The sequence below is a fragment of the Hermetia illucens genome, chromosome 5 (genome assembly GCF_905115235.1).
Source record: "Hermetia illucens chromosome 5, iHerIll2.2.curated.20191125, whole genome shotgun sequence".
NCBI classification, from domain to species: domain Eukaryota; kingdom Metazoa; phylum Arthropoda; class Insecta; order Diptera; family Stratiomyidae; genus Hermetia; species Hermetia illucens.
Window position 1 is genome coordinate 80,044,330 of NC_051853.1, and position 18,122 is coordinate 80,062,451.

The window sequence follows — 18,122 nt, forward strand, 5'->3', positions numbered from 1 at the left end:
CTCATACATAGAAAGGGAGATATCACGCAGTGCAGCAATTATAGAGGTATCACGTTGCTGAGTACCATCTATAATGTATTCTCCACTATCTTGCTAGGCCGGATTGCCCCATGCGCCCAGAGCATCAATGGCCAATACTAAAGAGGCTTCACTCCAGGCAAATCAGCAACAGATCAGATTTTCTCTGTGCGGCAAGCGATGGAAAAACTGTTGTTCATCGACTTTAAAGCCGCCTATGATAACATAGCCAGGGTAAAACTGTACACGGCCATGGTATTCCGGTATTCCGGCGAAATTAATAAGACTGACTAGGCTGACCCTGACCAATGTACGAGGCCAGATAAAAGCAGCAGGATCACTCTCAAGACCATTCGACATCAACAAAGGTCTACGACAAGGGGATGCCGTATCATGCGTCCTCCTTAACCTGGCCCTCAAGAAACTGATCCGTGATGCTGAGGTAAATGCAAGAGGTACGATCCTCTTTCAAGTCCACCCAACTACTGGCCTATGCTGACGATATCGACATCATGGGAAGAACCACCCGAGGCGTACAAACTGCCTGCATCCAGATCGAGCAGGCGGCAATCGGGGCGAGATCTTGGGCTGCACATCAATGAAGGCAAGACAAAATATAGACGAAGACGTATCAACGAACAACATCAAACCACACTGGTCAAACACGAAGAAGAATAAGGATAGGAGAATACAACTTTGAGACCGTTGATAATTTCTCCTATCTAGGGTCAAAAATCACAACAGCTACGACGATGAAATCCGCGCACGGTTGTTGTCAGCCAATAGAGCCTATTTCAGCTTACAAAAACTGTTCCGCTCGAAACGTCTGACCATAGGGTCAAAGCTCTTACTGTACAAGACAATGATCTGTATTCCTCGGAAACTTGGGTTCTTAGTAAGCAAAATTGCGAACTCTTGGCCGCGTTCGAGAGAAGAATCCTCCGAAGAATTTTTTGGCCCTCTACATAAGGATGGACGATTCCGTAGCCTACACAATGACGAAATCTATGAGCGATACCATGACCGTCCAGTTGTGGATAAAATCCGGCTCAATAAGTTACGGTGGGCGGGTCACTTAATCCGTATGGATGAGGATGATCCCACCCGGAAAGTCTATAAGGGTAATATCTATGGTAGAAAAAGAAGACGAGGCAGATCCTGCCTAAAATGGAGCGAATGGCGTAGGTGCGGACGCCAGACAGCTTTTAGGGATATCGAATTGGTGCACCTCGGCGCGAAACCGGGATGTCTGGAGTTCCTTATTAAGGCAGGCCTAGACCGGATACAGGTTGTTGCGCCGTTGATGATGCTGAAACTCTCTAAACAAGTCGGGAAACCGGAAGCTAGACGCTTCAGGTTCGAAAGGTTTTGTGTATTTCTTTTATAAAGAGATTTGAGTGTGCATTTGTCCCATTAGCATGTAGCACGTAAAATATGCATATATTATGTGAAAATATCCACTTTCAAGTGATATCGACATTCATAGTTTTGAATTTTCAGAGAAGCGACAGTTTTGACCTAGTGTAGCTTTGTTAGTAATGGCGCGATTTTCATCAGCCAGGATCATGCTCTATGCTGTAGCCTATATTGCTGCAAAACTTTGTGATTCTAAGGTGAACTTAAGGGGGGTTTTGCTTTCATTTACTAAAAATTATTATAATGTACTATTATTAACTTTATTTCAACAGGTATCGGTATGTAGGGTATTTCGGAGCCTCGGCACCATATAGTGGCAGCCCCCTGATTTTTTGCAGATTTTTAGGTTGTGCAGTTTCTGAGAATGGGTTCGTTAAAAAATCATCACTTTCAACCCGCCGCACCCCGCACCTTTTCAACAAATGTCAAAACTAAGACTGGGTTCGAAAAGTACTAACCGAGACCTTTAATTTGATATCCCATATGACTATATTTGATGAAAAAAAATTTACACCCCCCTCCCCGTTTTGTGTTTACACAAAACCTTAAAAAGGATGAGAGGTTATCATACTAAATTACTAATGTTCAATTTACTTTTGAGTGAGGTATTTCGCTTTAAAGATTCCAAGAATGATATGGATTCTCTTATCAATATGTAGTCGTTGGAAATAGTAAACAATTTGATAAGATTCATTGAGGTTACAATGGCGTAAGGTAACGAGTAAGGAGCAATTGCTAAACATATGTATGCAATGTAGACAACATTGCAGCCATATTTAGTATGCAATCTACAAACAATTCTCCTTTAGTTTGTGTTCCCCAAACGAGATAAAAAGCAACTTACCCAATTCTTACCTAAATGTTTTTAACTCCTGACTTTATATCGCGATTAGCATTCAGATTCGAAACAAATCATACACGTGACACTTTAACATAACAGTTCTCAGCTCAGAAAGCAAATAGCGTTTTTCATAGGTAAGTCCAGTAAGTGTACTTCATTCCCTCAACTTCTTATCTCACCTGGTTGTTTGAAGACTACAAATAAACGATGGCAAGTCTACAACTTGGAGCCAACCGGTCCCCCGCCTTCTCAGCAGTCTTGTTGGTACTCCAGATTATCTCCTTAATTGCCGTGAAGATTCTCGAGCAGAAGTAGTTGTTATTCTTATGACGGCCGGCGTCACTCTCTACTTTGACTTGGTTAAGACTTTTTCTTCTTACATGAACGTATTTACAGCACTTTTCGAGAACTTCACTGTGGCACACAATAAACAAATATTTGTGAATGAGTAAATTCCGTCGAAAGTGTGGTAACCGACAAGAGTAACAAAAACAACAATGAAGTTGACGAGTTTAGTACGGCAACATGACGGTGAGCAATAAAAAATATAAATTATTAGTTGTAACTGACACGACCTGCTGTACACTATGTTAATGCATGGAAAGCACTAAAAAACGGGCACTGACAACGATATGAATGCTTCAATTGGAAAATCGGTTTTGCACACATCAGCACTATCAAAGCGATTCGCGAACATTTTTTTCTGTTAAACCAAACAAACACAATGTCTTCAGATTGTTTTTCACCACTCACTTATCTTTTATGCAAATCATAAAGCATTTGAATTCACAGAGGAGGCTCCTTCCTGGAAGAAATAAAAAAGTTTCTTTTCAAACATGTTGCTTTCTATTAATAAAAGAAGTTGATATTTATATTTGCGGATACAAAGAAGCGAACAGTATATGTAATGCCTTTATATAAAGTAACACTAAAAGATAAAAAAATATATAACGGTTTTAAGAAGCCAATAAAAAAAGGAAGAGGATTTAAATATCAGCGAAAGTTGGCAACAGGGAAATAAACCTTCAACAATTTTATTTAAATAAACAAACTGTTATTTACATGTTTCTTCCACCAACATTGGGCGCGGAATGTGATAAAAGCTAGTAGAATTCATTTCAAGCAATTGCTCCAAAACGTAAGTACGAAATGTTTATCACTACATAAAGTTCACTAACATGATCACTGTCTATTAAATTCGCCCTCCTTTTGCTCAATCCGCTCCTCATTACAGGGTGTCGGTTTGTAGGTCCAAAGATTATTTACCGAATCACCCGACCGTTGGTTGTTGCCATTTTTTCAGTGGCTCTTATCTTGCTTGACTTTGGTATTCTGTACCCATCAGGGCCATTCCTGCAATAAAAGGCGCTGAAAACCCTTAGCGTTACTGAACGGCAAATCAACGATATCCTCTTCCGATTGCTTCTTCCAACATCACAGCCAGTAAAAGGTGGAACAAACCACCCTGGCGAAACCCAGGTACTTGATAACCGGCTTTAAGGTGATAATGTAGCAAACAATCCGAATATTAATCGTATTCTTTTTCTTACAGTGGGTAACCAAGGCTATCTCTACTTTTTGTTCCACTCAAACTTAACCATCTCCAACGACATTTTATGGTTAAGGTTGTTTGATAGCAAAAATTACAGCAAATCATCCGTAAAAACGGCCTTCGGCACAGGAAAGAAAATAGGTCCATCAAACATCACGTAACCTTCATTAATTTGATTAAGTAACTAAGGCTGCCCATTTTAAGCAATGTGCTTTTTATCTATTCACAGCTGGCTTAATTAAATATCTAATTCTACATCACCACGCCACAACTACCTTCCATGCCACGTCTACTGCGTTGAAATGAACTGTTGCAAATAACCCTAATATTTTCCCTATTGTGTCTATAAAGGAAAGCAGGTATAATGATAGGTCCTAATTGGGCCTTGGTAGCAAACCTATATGTTCTTTCCATGGAACTGGTAAAATTCCATCTACACTAGGCTTTTGCGCTTGCTCCGGAACACCGTGGGCAAGCTAAAATCACCCCCGCCATCCCGTTATTCCTCGACGAATATTCACACCCCCAAGGACCTGCACATTTGCATACATCTTGGTTGGCGAAGATACTTCCCGGAAGCACCTGCAACCACCATATGAGGACCCATATGGAGTGTTAAAAAGACTTTTAAATTGAAAATATTGGATCCTATTCATATTAACGTCTTCTCTTCAAAAACTCGTACAATATTTTACTTTTCTCTTAATGTCAAAAAAATTGGAAAAGCATAGACTACTTTCTAACCGGCCTCGTAGCCCTCATCCTGACAGGTAGTCGAGGTGCTTAGGTGGATGTGTTCTGAGTTGCTTAGTCGTGGTGAGTTATACTGCGATTATTTCTGATCACACACTGCAGCGCCCCGCACCACCATGCATGCCTTAAATACGGTGATAAACCTGCCGGGTCGGGTCTTAACAGTAGCAGACTTGGGTTCCGAAGGGGAAGCTTCATTACTACCGCGTTCCGGCAAACCTTCAAAAGTTTCTTCTTAGTTACCGTAGCAAAGCTGGCTTATACCATTTACGGTCCCTTTATTCATGTGAAAGAGCGGTGCCACTATGATATTATAAGGGGACTTGAAGTTCTCGCCCCCTCAACTTCTTCATAACAACCTTTTGCGCAGTCACTTTGGCATAGCAGCGTCGTATACTTACTTACATTACACGTTTAATTATTTGCGCCACCTTTTCTGAAGCCGTGGCATTAAGGCCATGGCTTTGCAATAGCATCTTCATGAACGTAGCTCAGTCCCTTTAGAACGACCTTGACCACGTCGCTTACGATGTGTTACAGTCGAGTTTATGGTAAGACTTCGATCATCTTTCTTGTTTAAAATCAGCTCAGTGCTTCAGGTACGATAGGTTTTGTGTGTTCCTTGTGTAGGAATAGCTGTGTACAGGCTTCTTCTATTTGCACGTAGCTCCTAATGTTAATGCATTTAGCATGCCAGCCTACTCACTTTAGTGTGATATTGACGTTCAATGTTTTAGATTGCATGAAATGTAGACATAAAGACAATTGCAAACTGTTATAACTTTGTTAGTAATAGTAGGATTTTTACTAAACCTAGTAGCATTATAATTTATCCCACACCCTATATAACTGCCATATCGTATGTTCCCTGGTGAACTTAAGAGTAATTTCCACTCAATTTCCCAAAAATTTTATAAAATACTATCATTAACTTTAATTGAGCAGATATCGTTTAGTTCCAGATACTCTATATGGAAAACTATGTAAAATTGCTGACCACTTTCCATCCTGCACTCCCTCCCTTTGCAACTAATGTTAAAACTATTACAGGATTCGGAAGGTATTAATCGAGACCATTCATGTGATACCCCACATGCCTTTATTTGGCGAAAAGAAATTTTACATTCTCCTTTCGCATTGCATTCTACCAGCAATTACACGCAGTTCAGGGGAGACTTCCGAAAGGTTACATTGTGATCGGGTGATCTGGATACCAAGGTGGGCTCTAACAACCGCTTCCTGGGAGATGCGATGGACAAGCACGGTTGTGGCGACTGTAACGATGGTGCTAGCTGCATTTCTTCATCTTCCGTAGTCTCATCATTGGTGGCACATTATTTACACACAGAACCATAAGGTCAGTTGGGTATCAGCTGGTACACGCAGCACGGGCTATCCCATCGGCCACTTTGTGATCAACAGAAGCTTTAGGAGTTCTCTCCTAAATGTGAGTAACAAGAGAGGCGCTGACATCGACTTCGAAAGGGATCGGCATTTGATAGTTGCTTACTTGCACTTGCTTGTTGCATATACCACTTCTCGCATAGTCGAGGAGATGGCAACCCCCCCCCCCCCCCCATTTGACCGCCATCAAAATACTATTTTCTAGCGTACAAATCGCAAGTTGTCCGCCACGTCCCGAAGGAATCGTGAAAGCGCAGCGATGAAGATCTATTGACCGCTGCAAGCAAAGTCGAGCGTGATATGCTCGAACTCCAATACCATACCAAATTCCGGAAAGTTCAGCATAATGCGCGCCGTGACAAAAACAAATTTATATTGCGCTAGGCTGAAAAGCGGAAGATGCTGCAGATTGGAATGATTTCAGAAGTATATACCGCATCACGAAAGAACATGCATGTGTTCGACTTCTCAATCAAGGTGACGAGCAGCTCAAGGTGAACAAAACACTTCAGCATGATGGTTAATCGTATCATAGCGGACGAGGATGAAATAGCTAGCCACCGTAACTATTCCTCTAAGCAGAAGAGAAATCCTCTCAGCCATTAAGACACTCAAACGGAGTAAAGCCGTGTGGCTGAACGGTCTCCCCGCATAATTAATTGTAGCTGCAAATGCAGTTTTCTGCAGATTTGCTACTTCCACTGATACGAAAATCTTGGTGATCCGAGACCATTTCCAGAGAGTGGGAGACGGGAATGACCGTTATTGACCCCAAAGAAGACCACCCGTTTTGAGTGTGACAATTGGAGGGGCATTTGTAAGCTCTATGCCGTCGCAAAGATAAGAACTAAAATAATTGTATTTTGGGAGAGTGCACGGGGTTCAGGTCTTCGCTTCACTTGCTCTTCATCGATTTCGGGAAAGCATTCCACAGCGTGAATAGAGAACAGGGAATCTGGCGTGTTTTACGTAAAAGGGCATTTCAGGAAGAAACTAACAGCTATTATCAAAACGACATATGATGGTGCGTGCTATACTGAGGAAAAATATCAGAGGAATTTGAGGTGCAAATAGAGTCCCAGGATTGCATCTTGTCATCGATATTATTTCTTCTTGTTATCGGTAACATTCTTCATACTGCCTTGTTTGGAGTACGTGAAGGATTTCAATAGGTCATGATATCTTCCCTCAAATTCAACTACACTGACGACATCTACTTGTTCTCTCACCGGGTAATGGAGCTTGGCCCAGTGGTACTTGATTTGGAAGTAGAGGGATGTAAAGACTGAAGATAAACACCAACATAAGCAGGGATCTCGGTCTAACGAATCATCGCACTCTCTCTATCTGCATTAATGGGCAAAGCATCGAAGCCATCGTTCTCAGCGAGGTTTCTCTTAATGGTGGCACAGAATTTTACGTTGCCCAACATATTAGCGCTAGCTGCCTTATTTAAAATCTGGTAATGCAGTTGTCTACCACTAAGATCAAATTGAACCTGTTCCGTGCTAATGTCCTTTCTATATTGCTATGTGTGACTAGGGCATGAAACGTGACCTCCGCTGTTACATGGGTCCAAGCCTTCGTCGATGCCTGTTTGGGTTGTATGATCATAGTACGCTGACCTGATACTATTACAAACGAAGAACTTGGTTCGCACATCGCCTTGATACCCGTGGGCGATGTGATCGGAGGGATCGGAATTGGCAATAGGTCACACTCTCCCAAGATTGCCGACGTGTGGGTCGTCCTAAGACTACTTGATGGAGAATAGTAGAGAAGGTTTGCGGCCATCTCGGGAAATCTTGGGGGAGCTGGAGCACATTTGAGGAAACCGCGGACGATAGTGTGTACATATGGTTGACGCGCTAAACCTGATCAAGGGGTAAATGCTAACCATATATATTAAGTCATAGAAATGAGATGGAGACGTTACTATTGATAAGAATAATTGACATACGAGTGAAATAATAAGTCCCTTTTCTATATATATATGCTTTAGGTGAGCTTCTGTACACTTCCTGGTGTAAAACCTATCGGCGTAAATCACTTGTCTAAATGGCTCTTGAATAATATTGCACAATTGAATTTTTAAATATCTGTAAGTCTAACTGCCACGCACTCAAGGTTTCTCAGTTAAGGAAACATAAAACCTTTCCTCTCTGAAGCATCCAGGTCCTGGTTTCCCGGGTTGCTTTACTTTGAACTTTGTTGAAATTACATTCCTTTAAAAATTTTAAAGTTGCCCTACTTTTGCCTTTGATAGGCTGCGAAAATGGATAACAACGAAAATTTGGAAAAGCATGGCGAGATATCCGTTGAATAATAAAAAAAAAATAATCAAATTCTACAAATGTATATAGCACAAGTAGTACCCCAAAGCCAAGAAAGACAACTTGTGGGAAATCGCGTTTAAATTACGCTTATAAATTACGGTGTAATACGTGATTGGAGAACACCGTGAAGCTCTCCTTCTTCACCTAAGCAGTTGTTTTTGGCTTTTCAACAAGTGGGGAGTTTATTTACTCTGGAAACGGATTCTATTAAATACCGGGCATTTGTTGCTCATGCCGATAATTGGCGCCCTCTTTTCACCTGGAAGGAATCCATTAAGAGCTAGCTTTGCAGTCTTTAAATACGTCCTTAAGCACTCATCACAGTCGTCAGTGGATACAGTCACTATATAGCCAAATTCATGGCAACTGAAAGAGCGCTTCCGAAACACCTCTTCTCCGACTTAGCAAAAAATCGACTCCATTTGCACTGTATTAACTGTCTTGAGTTTGAGTCGGAAAATAATATTTGTCATTTAAGTGGCTTCCTTTGATTGCGGACACCTGTAATCGAGGCGCTTCAAATTCTTTTTCTAGGGCCTTGTAGATATATTCCTTCATTATAACTTCATCAATATCGTTACATTATTGTATGGCTACTACCCTTTACTCCGAATTATAGCCTAGTCGCCAAACGGCTTTTCTACTTTGCAGGGAAAATGTTCACCCATATTACCGGGAGACTTCCTCAGACCTCAGGGTTATGTCACATCCCCTTTCTAAGGTTTTATGTAAAATCAAACTTCATCAAAATCGGACTACTGTCTGTCTGTCTATCACATGCATTTTTTCAGAAATGGTTGTGTCGATTGACACCAATGGTGGGAAGTTGAGGACTATAAACATTCACCCATACAATGAGTTACATCATTCTACGCAGAATTTAACAGGGGAGGGTCTCCACACATGCAACATGCAAAAGAAGGGTCTAAAACTGAATATAATCATAAGTAGCTAGTACGGGGGCTGAAAAGTGGTTATTCCTTTCATGAATCTATTTTCAGAACCTACCTAACTGAAAAATACGAAAAAAATCGCAAAGTTGCCACTATATGGCACCTAGGCTCCGAAATCTGCTCAAATAAACGTAATAATAGTGAATCACTATAATTTTTAGTAATTTGCTACAAAACCCCCATCGGGTAATATAGATTATAATATAAACTAGGAAGTTTCCTAGAAATCGCTTTGTTTCTAACAAAATTATAATAGATCAAAGCAGGTGAAATTGAATTTCTGACATAATACATATATGTATATATACTACGAGCTAGGTACTGATGGGACAAATGTCTACTCATAAGAAATGTAAGAAATACACAAAACCTTTCATACCTGAAGCGCCCACCTTCTGGGTTCCCGACTTGTCTGGCTTTTTCGATGAGAAGCCTTTTTGCTTTTAACGTCCTGGGAGAAAGGTCCGGAAAAATCGTTCACTCTCCCTACTCGTCTTATCAAGTTTGTCTGGCTGTCTGCCTATCACTCTCCGGCGAAAATATGAACGTATTAAATTCCGTGAACAGTTTTGTATGTCGCTGTGCATGCATATGAGTCTAAAAATCTTTTGCATATTTTTTCAGATTAGTTTAAATAACACCAATTAATTCTTAATATGCTAATTTGCCATTTTCCGAAGATATTTACCATCTTGTCTAGCTGATCTCCACTAATACAAACAAAACTATTTTTACTAAAAACATTTTCACCTTTCTTCGATGATGTAATGCTTATACAAACAAATATAACCCCAAATGTGGAACACCATCGTAAACATTTCCATATTAATGTGGTGTTTCGAAAAAGGTTAAATCGCATGGCAAATTTTAATTTAGGTGAAAGGCGTGAAATTCGCCAAAAGTGTCACAAGCTAGCATTGGAGCATGTACGACTATGTGAATGTACGAACAAATTCTGTAGCATTTAAAACTTGCTGCAGCGTTTCAAGGTGAAGCAATTAACAATTTGCACACAATCTGTTATTTGTTTGCTGTTTCAATGGAAATGAAGAAAAATTGAAACAGAAGCTCTTTGTTTACCTGCCAGTGCCCCATTAAGCAATGAGACGGGAAAATGTACCTTTTAAGAGTTCTGGGGAGATAATTGGGTATACATATTTCCAAATCGAGCATGCACCAACAACAACGCATATATAAATATATAGGATTTTAAAAAGTATCTAAACTCGAAACTCTGGAATAATATGTTGGATTCCCGGAAGTTATATGTGTACGTGGAAGCAACACGATTCGTTTATTCATATGTAAAGTTCTAAAGTTAGAGTAAAAGTAAGAAAATTTCAAGAAATCCTTTCGTAAATCTTTGGTGATATATCCTATGTGCTGTTCGGCACAAAGAGAACTCATGCAAATTTGATGACCAAATGTTCAGGCTCAAAAACACGTCAACTCAACACGTTCTCTACATTTGTCAGTCCAATAAAACTTTGATGATTACAGGAATTAGCCTACATTACCGTGCGAAAGCGTAATGCTGATGATGCTATGTATATTACCACATATTCATCTTTTCATTCCAAATCTTATGCTGGCCTGTTGATTCTAACTGCAGGATTCAAGTCTAGCTCGCACAAGGAGCATCACAGTTGTACAGTGCTACCAACGAACATTCCCGATATAGTAAAGAAGGATGCTTTCTGTGAGCAATTACACACAGTTCTGGGGAGGATTTCTAAAGGTGGCATTGTAATTATAATGGGTGACCTCAATGACAAGGTGAGTACTTAGAAACACCTCGAACACGTGGTGGGAAATACGCTTACCGAGAGTTACCGTCCCATTTCCCTCCTATCCTCCTTTTCGAAAATCTGGGAACGATATGTCAGCGACTGGTTGTCCGCCCATTTTGGCTACATCATAGTGAAAGAGCAACCCCGCTTTGTTAAGCATAAGTCCACTGCCTCCAGCTTGCATGACTTTGCCAACTTTGTCGGCAAATGTCTAAATTCCCGACATTCCCCATTTACACTGATTTCGCTAAAGCCTTCGATACTATAAATCACAAGATACTTCTATCCAAACTCTCGTCTCTAAGCGTTCCCACACTTCTTGTTTTATGGCTTGTCTCTTATCTTTCCAACCGATCCTGCGCGTCTCTTTCGACAGCTGCACTCCCCGCTTCTCCCCCTTCTCTGGCATCCCACACGGATCTATTCTGGGGCCTTCGTTATTTTTATTTTTTATCAACGACCTCGTGAGGAATACCCTCGAGTACTGCTCCGTGATCTGGTCACCTTCCCGTAATTGTGATTGTCTTGCCCTTGAAAAAGAGCAACGTAAATCCACACGTTCCCTCTTCTTCAAGAAAAGCTTCCCTTGTATGGACTACCCCTCTCGCCTGTGCGCTCTCAACCTTCCCTTCCTACAACAAGGTAGATCCTATCTGGATTTTTCGCACATTTTTTAAACTTTCTGATGGACTGCTCCGTCGCTAAAGACATCACCTGTCGTCCTGCGTCTTATAAGATGCGTAACGAAGTCTCGAAGTCTACTTTCTTTTCCCCTCTCTTTCATTTCCAAGGCTATGCCGGAATTACAACGCACAACAGCTTGGTCCTTTTAACTTCTATACTGCTACAGACGCTTAGATTATGGACACAGGTCTGCATCCTGCTGAAGACCTGACAGGAGGGCAGCATGCCGCAGATGCAGCCAAGTAGGCAATAAAACGAATATCTGGAACGAAAAAGAGGGTTGCGGTGCACACATTGCGGGCTCGGATGGATGTGCAGACTTTAGAGCAAAATTGAAAACAGCTAGCATGCTGTTAACATGATTCGTATCATGCAGATCAATATGCGCCGAAAAACAAACACTTATGAGTTGACAGTGCAATTCGCTGCGGAGATAAAAGCTGATCTAGAGCTCATCTATAGACCCAGCTCTATGACACCGCCGTCATCTGGGCTCGGGACGTAGCCGATTTAGGATTCTTGCCCAAAGCGGAGGGGACGGCTTTTTCTGAATTCGATATAACGATTATCAGCGTCCAGTGAAATTTCTACGCAGGCTTGAGGAGAACACTGTCTTTAGTATGGAGGGGCGGTTTCTATCTGGGGTGACTTCAATTCCAGGACACTTGAATGGGGTATGCCTCGCACAGAGAAAAATGGATTCTCGAAACGGTGGTGAGAGCAGCGCTCGTATTTTTAAGTAAGCATGCGAAGGAAGCATCCTGACGTAATCTTTGCGTCGAAATCACTGGTATCGCTAGTTCTGGAAGACTTCTCGCCAAGTAACCACCAAAACATCGCGTCCGAAATGGTTGACGCAACCATCTAAGTGTGCACCAGTCGCTGTTCCTGCGCGTGGAATCTCGCTTGTTCACTTAAGAACAAGAAGATGAACCGTACTTTGCGGTCAGTATACCCTTCGCATCCCACACGAGTTGATGACAAGGCGCCAAGACGCGATAGCATTCTTGCAGATCAACATCCGCCAGACCTACTGCTGCCGCAGGAAGAAATGCCACCCTGAGCTTCCATCTGCATAGCGGCCTTTCCGTACGCTTTACACGGAAAATGCTCGAAATGCTCATTAGGAGTTGAATCGGCCTTTAATTCCATAAAATGAAAAGATACCCTAGATAAACAAGGCAATACATTCCACTTTCCGAACTATCTCTTACGGATATTGAGGAATCACCTTAGAAACCGGTACTTGCTACAAGAGACGCCAGAGGATCAGAGGTCCGGGATACCGCAAGAAACCATCCTAGCGCCGGACCTATGCAACGCTTCCCCCGATAGTCTGCTCAAGCCCGACATGGCAGATGAGTCGCACCTAGCTGCTTATGCAAATCTTTATGCGGCACTTGTTGCTGAACGCACTATCACAAAGGCGCAAAGTAGGCGTGGCGAATGCATGGCGGCTCATGGTTTTAACATTCCGCTGAGAAAAAAACGAAGTAGTCATCCATTCTGAAAAAGAATCCCCTCCCTACGTCCTATATCGCCCAACGAATCGATCATGTAATCAAAACTAAGTTACCTCCGATTGACGCTCCACTCAAGGGTGAGATTTTTCGAGCGAATCAAAGCAGCATCAGACAAATCTGCAGTTGGAATTTGGGTCTGAAGTCGGCTAGTGTTCTACTCTACGGAACGGAGATGTAAGCCGTTGTCCTTGGCAAGGAGGAATATCTTAAACGCCTTGTGCAAGCATCGCACTCTCTCTAAATTGGCTCCGATGGCGATCGAGGGAGTGATCCCCGTTGCTCGTCTGACTAAAGAGCATGAAGCCACATACAAGCACAGGAAAGAAGAGACAAGCTAAGTGGTTACTCGTAAAGAACGGCAACACACCCTAAATAAGTGGCAATTCTCTTAGCAAAAAGAGAGAAAAGCCAGATGGACTGGATGGCTAATAGGCAGCTTTGGGCCGTGGCTGAATCAAAAGCATGATGAGACTGACTATGAGTGGGTAAAGAAACCTAGCTCCTAAGCGGACTCGAAAGTTTTCAGTCTTACCTACAGAAGATTGGGAAGGTACGATCTCCTGACTGTATGTTTAGCATTGGAGTTATGAATTATCCCAATCACACCTTTTTTCTTGTAGAGAGTAAGATTAAATTCGTCAGCATAGTTGTTTAAACATTGGGGAGCTTTCTCCAGATAAAATTGTCGAGAGTCCCAATAGGTGTCGTGTTGGGCGTTTCGTTCGGGTTCTTTTTGCTCCAAAAAATATAGAGCTAGACCAGTGACGTGGCCCAATGGCCTAGGGTTCCCTGAACTAATAGTCTCGCCCCCGTTGGTGAAGCAAAGAAGAGGAGGGAGGACTTATCCCAAGTAATGTGACAAACAATTGCTGATTAGTTTTCTAATAACATAAGGCGTTTAGTTGGTAGTCCCTAGCGTCACGTTGCGGAAATCAACACAACATTACCTCGAAAAGAAATCAGGAAACCTGAAGTTGAATGCTTCAAGAATGAATTTGTTGCTTATATAAGTAATTTGAATAGGATTTGTCCCATTAATACCTAGCTTATGATGTTTAGATCATTCACTTTAGTATGACACTAATCTTCAAAGTCTTAGAATGCAAGAAATTTGCACAAAAGTGGCTAAGAGATCTGCCTATTATAACTATGTTTGCAATAGTGTAATTTCCACCAAACTTGGTTGTATCATGCTCTAAGCAATAGCCTATATTATTGCAAAAGTTGATTATTAAAGAATATTGAAGAATTATTGGAGGATATTGAAGGATAAACTTAGGGTGGGTTCTCAACCAAATTCTAAAAAATATATTTATAATAATTATGGTAATGTATTTTTATTAACTTTATTTGAACAGGTATCGGTATGGAGAGAATTTGGAGGTCTGGATACCATGTGGATGGACCACCATATTTCGTTTTAAACATTTAGGTTGGGTAATTTCTGAGAACGAGTCTTTGAAGCAACTGACCCTTTTTGAACCCCCGCACTCCTCGTCTTTGCAACCATAGTCAAAACAAATATCACATGACTATACTTGGTAAAGCTTACACCCCCCTTTTGTATGTATGGGGATCCCTTCAACTGAACGTGGAACTATGTTACTCACTGCAGGCTTCACCTTTTTCCCAAATTTCGTATCATTAAGATCAACCGTTTCTGAAGTAATACGTGTGACAGACAAATAAACAAAGTGCGAGCTTTGTTCATACAAACGAATACACCAAGCACCCAAATATCTTTATATAGAACGAAAAAGAAGAAGTTTTCGGAGGATTGGAAAGAACAAGTTAAAGATGAACAATAAGTAAATGGCTTAAGACAGATGTGCTACCTTGGAAGGCAGCAACTTAAGAAATCTAAATCCGGAATTCCGACTCCACAGATATGAAAGGTTTTGTGTATTTCTTGTGGAGAAACACATGGGTGTAGAACTGTTCCATTTACACATAAACATGTAGTTTCTAATGCATATGTATGCATGATGTAGAGAATGCTACCGAATATAGTTGCTCCAAGGCCGAGCTGTCGCCTCCTTGTTTCTATTGTGGTCAACTCGATCCTACTTTATGCAGCCCCATAGTGGGCGGATGCGTTGGAAAAGAAGGTACTGGCACTCCAAACATGATGCGGCCAAACGGCCTGCGTGATAGATATTTTGCCCAGAGAAGGACATCGTCTTTATGATCTACCGTATCTCACTGTCGAATGTTTTACCCGGAGGCAGCAGTTCGCATTGAAAGGATGACCTAGTGGCAGGAAAAGTATAATGAGTCAGAGAAAGTCTGACGGATCCAGAGAATCATGTTTGGAGATAGATCGATTGGCATGGCGAAATAGATTTCGGCCTAACACAGCCTTTGTGCAGTCATTTGGGCATTCACCGTATGACCCAAGGTGCCCGAACATTGGAGAGGGTTCAAAACAAGTTTTACTTCAATCCCTGAGGAAGCTACAACCGCGGAGCACTTTAAATCCGAAAATATCATGCAGGGTATATTGAAATCGAAGGAGCAAAGTCGAAAAGATGAACACGGCTATCCATTAGAAGCTTAGGCAGAATGAAGTCGGCCAGAAGAAGGAACGTGAACCGGAGTGCAGGATAAATTCTGATCCAGCCTCGCGACATAACACCATATGGGAATCCCACGAGGAGAGTGAAAGGAGGTACATTTTGTTTAGGAGAGTGAGGCTGTCCTGAGTACGCTGTCGAGTTGATACCAAGCCGGGCAACTTACTTCCACTGTTTGGGTGCACAGACCCTTCAGTTACGGGAAAGCACCCAAGTTGCAAATTTATGTGACTTGCGGTTTCCTTCAAGACAGAGGCAACTCATCAGACGCTGTCTCACCTCTACCTTAGGCGCAACATGATCGAAGTTGCCACAAGGTGGTATTTGCTTCCTCTTATAAATCCATAAACATGAAATGGGTATGAATTATATTCAGGACTCTCAGCCTAATATTTCAATTTTAAGCCGGCCGAAACTAGCCAAGATACACTGCATCAAAACAGTTGACAGATTAAATTCAAGGAATTAGACGACTAAAACAAATCTCCAAAATATGAAAATGCAATACTTCTGTTAGCTTGATCTGAATTGATGTCAGGATGATCCCGACTATGAGGTCTAGATTATAATTAACCGACACGCTAGAGGTCAAGATTATAGTTTGACACCCAAATCTATTCGCGCAACAATGCACACCTCTTTACGCATTCATGTATCTATTGCAATAAAAATCTGCATTACATATACATATATCTTTTTACAATTCTCATACTCTCGCTAAATTCAGGGTCGATAACCTTAACACTTTTCGACGCCCGAATATTTTCCACATGACACCTATTTTATTACGAGATGCTGCTGTTCATGTGCATATCACGGCAAGCGAATGCTAATCATCACTGAATTTGGCTTCGTTTCGCGGTTACTGTAGCACAAAGTGCAGAGCTGTATCAACCGCGAATGAATTAATGAAATATTGTAACATACCACAAGCAGCCCCTCATTTTGCGATTAGGTGCTAAACCTGATATTAGTGATGATAGCAATTAAACAACTGTCAGTGTTTACCCTGTTAAATTACGGCTATTTCTTACCTTCACACAAAGTGAATAATAAACCACTTTTCATTCAGTTTATCCAACTTCCACACTATTCCAACTATCAAAGTTTTAAGTTTTTTCTGAAATGAATTTCAAAATTTGACACTAACTAATCCACATATTCGTACTTCATTGCCTAATTACTTTCTAACTCATAAATGCTCGCATCCTAATGTCTGATAAAAAGCAGATAAGAGCGCGATAACGAAAGGCACACTCAGGCCCCCCAATCAGAACTGCGATATGTTCACGTTGTCATAAATCAGAATTTAATTGGGCACATCTTGTTGTGAACAAGATAAGAAGGTCAAGAGTAAGATGATAGCACTTGCTGCGACCTGATAACATGCGGCAACCGCCTTACGCCCTGGTTAGATACCATGCCAAGAAGACTGGGCTGGGAAAGCTAGTGTTCCGCTCTTTAGCACCATCATAAAAAGCTAGCACAGAAACGTTTATTGCGTGACGTCACCAGATGCGCTGCACCTGGACCGCCTAGAAGCGAAACGTTGCGATTCCGCCCCACATTTCTCACTCAACATGTTCATCCGCTGATTGCGAGATTGTTACGTGCACATAATTCTATTTTTAAATATTGCGCCCAATGTGGGGAAGCATCTTTTGCACCACCAGAGCAACTACAGCCCGAATCTGAGTGTGTTGCTTGGGATGCTGTGCTCTCCGAATTAGAATGACCGGAAGCTTAGATTCTAGCTCTAGGTCGCTTAGTGCTAGATAGTGCAGTATTCACCTTAGTGGCGGGTTGTTTGCTGTTGGCTGCTCGGCTTCCGCTGCGATATCTGCACGCCGGGGACCTCACACATTTACGACCGACACTCACGCTCCGAAACTGCGTGTACGCCGCGACTGCCACGGAACCGCGATTAAGTCGAACTGGCGACGGAATCTTCGCAGGCGGTAATAGCAGCCACTGACGGGCCGCGCCGGCTGCACAGCAAAGTCGTGGACAGAACATAACGTGGAACTGTGGGGCTCACTCGCTATGCAACTTATTTGGGGCAGACGCTACTGAAGAATTGTGTCCCCATGAAGAGTGTTGATATATCTTTTATCCGCCGCCACTGGAATAAGATACGAGGCAGTGGTATCTAAACTGTTAACAGCATGCATTCATTTATCTAGCTAGGAACCTCTGCCTTCCAAAGTAATTAGCAAGCATTAAAGATATTTCAATGTGGCTTCGAAAAATATGTACACACTCCCACTTAATGGTTCAAA

The 18,122-nt window shown here is 41.8% G+C and overlaps 1 protein-coding gene across 3 annotated transcripts in view; it reads right to left on the reverse strand.

Annotated features, from left to right (window-relative positions):
* Nucleotides 1-17,852, reverse strand: part of LOC119657329 (tetraspanin-9) — an 87,249-nt gene extending 69,397 nt beyond the window's left edge. The window contains exons 1-2 of one of the 3 annotated variants that reach the window (XM_038064197.1): nucleotides 17,635-17,852; nucleotides 3,029-3,080 (exon numbers count right to left, since the gene is read on the reverse strand). The gene's annotated coding sequence lies outside the window, so the exon portion shown is untranslated. Of the gene's footprint in view, nucleotides 1-2,454; nucleotides 3,081-16,877; nucleotides 17,102-17,634 lie in introns of those variants that run through there. The other 2 variants (XM_038064195.1, XM_038064196.1) reach the window with 2 other exon arrangements.
* Between the last annotated feature and the right edge of the window lie 270 nt (nucleotides 17,853-18,122).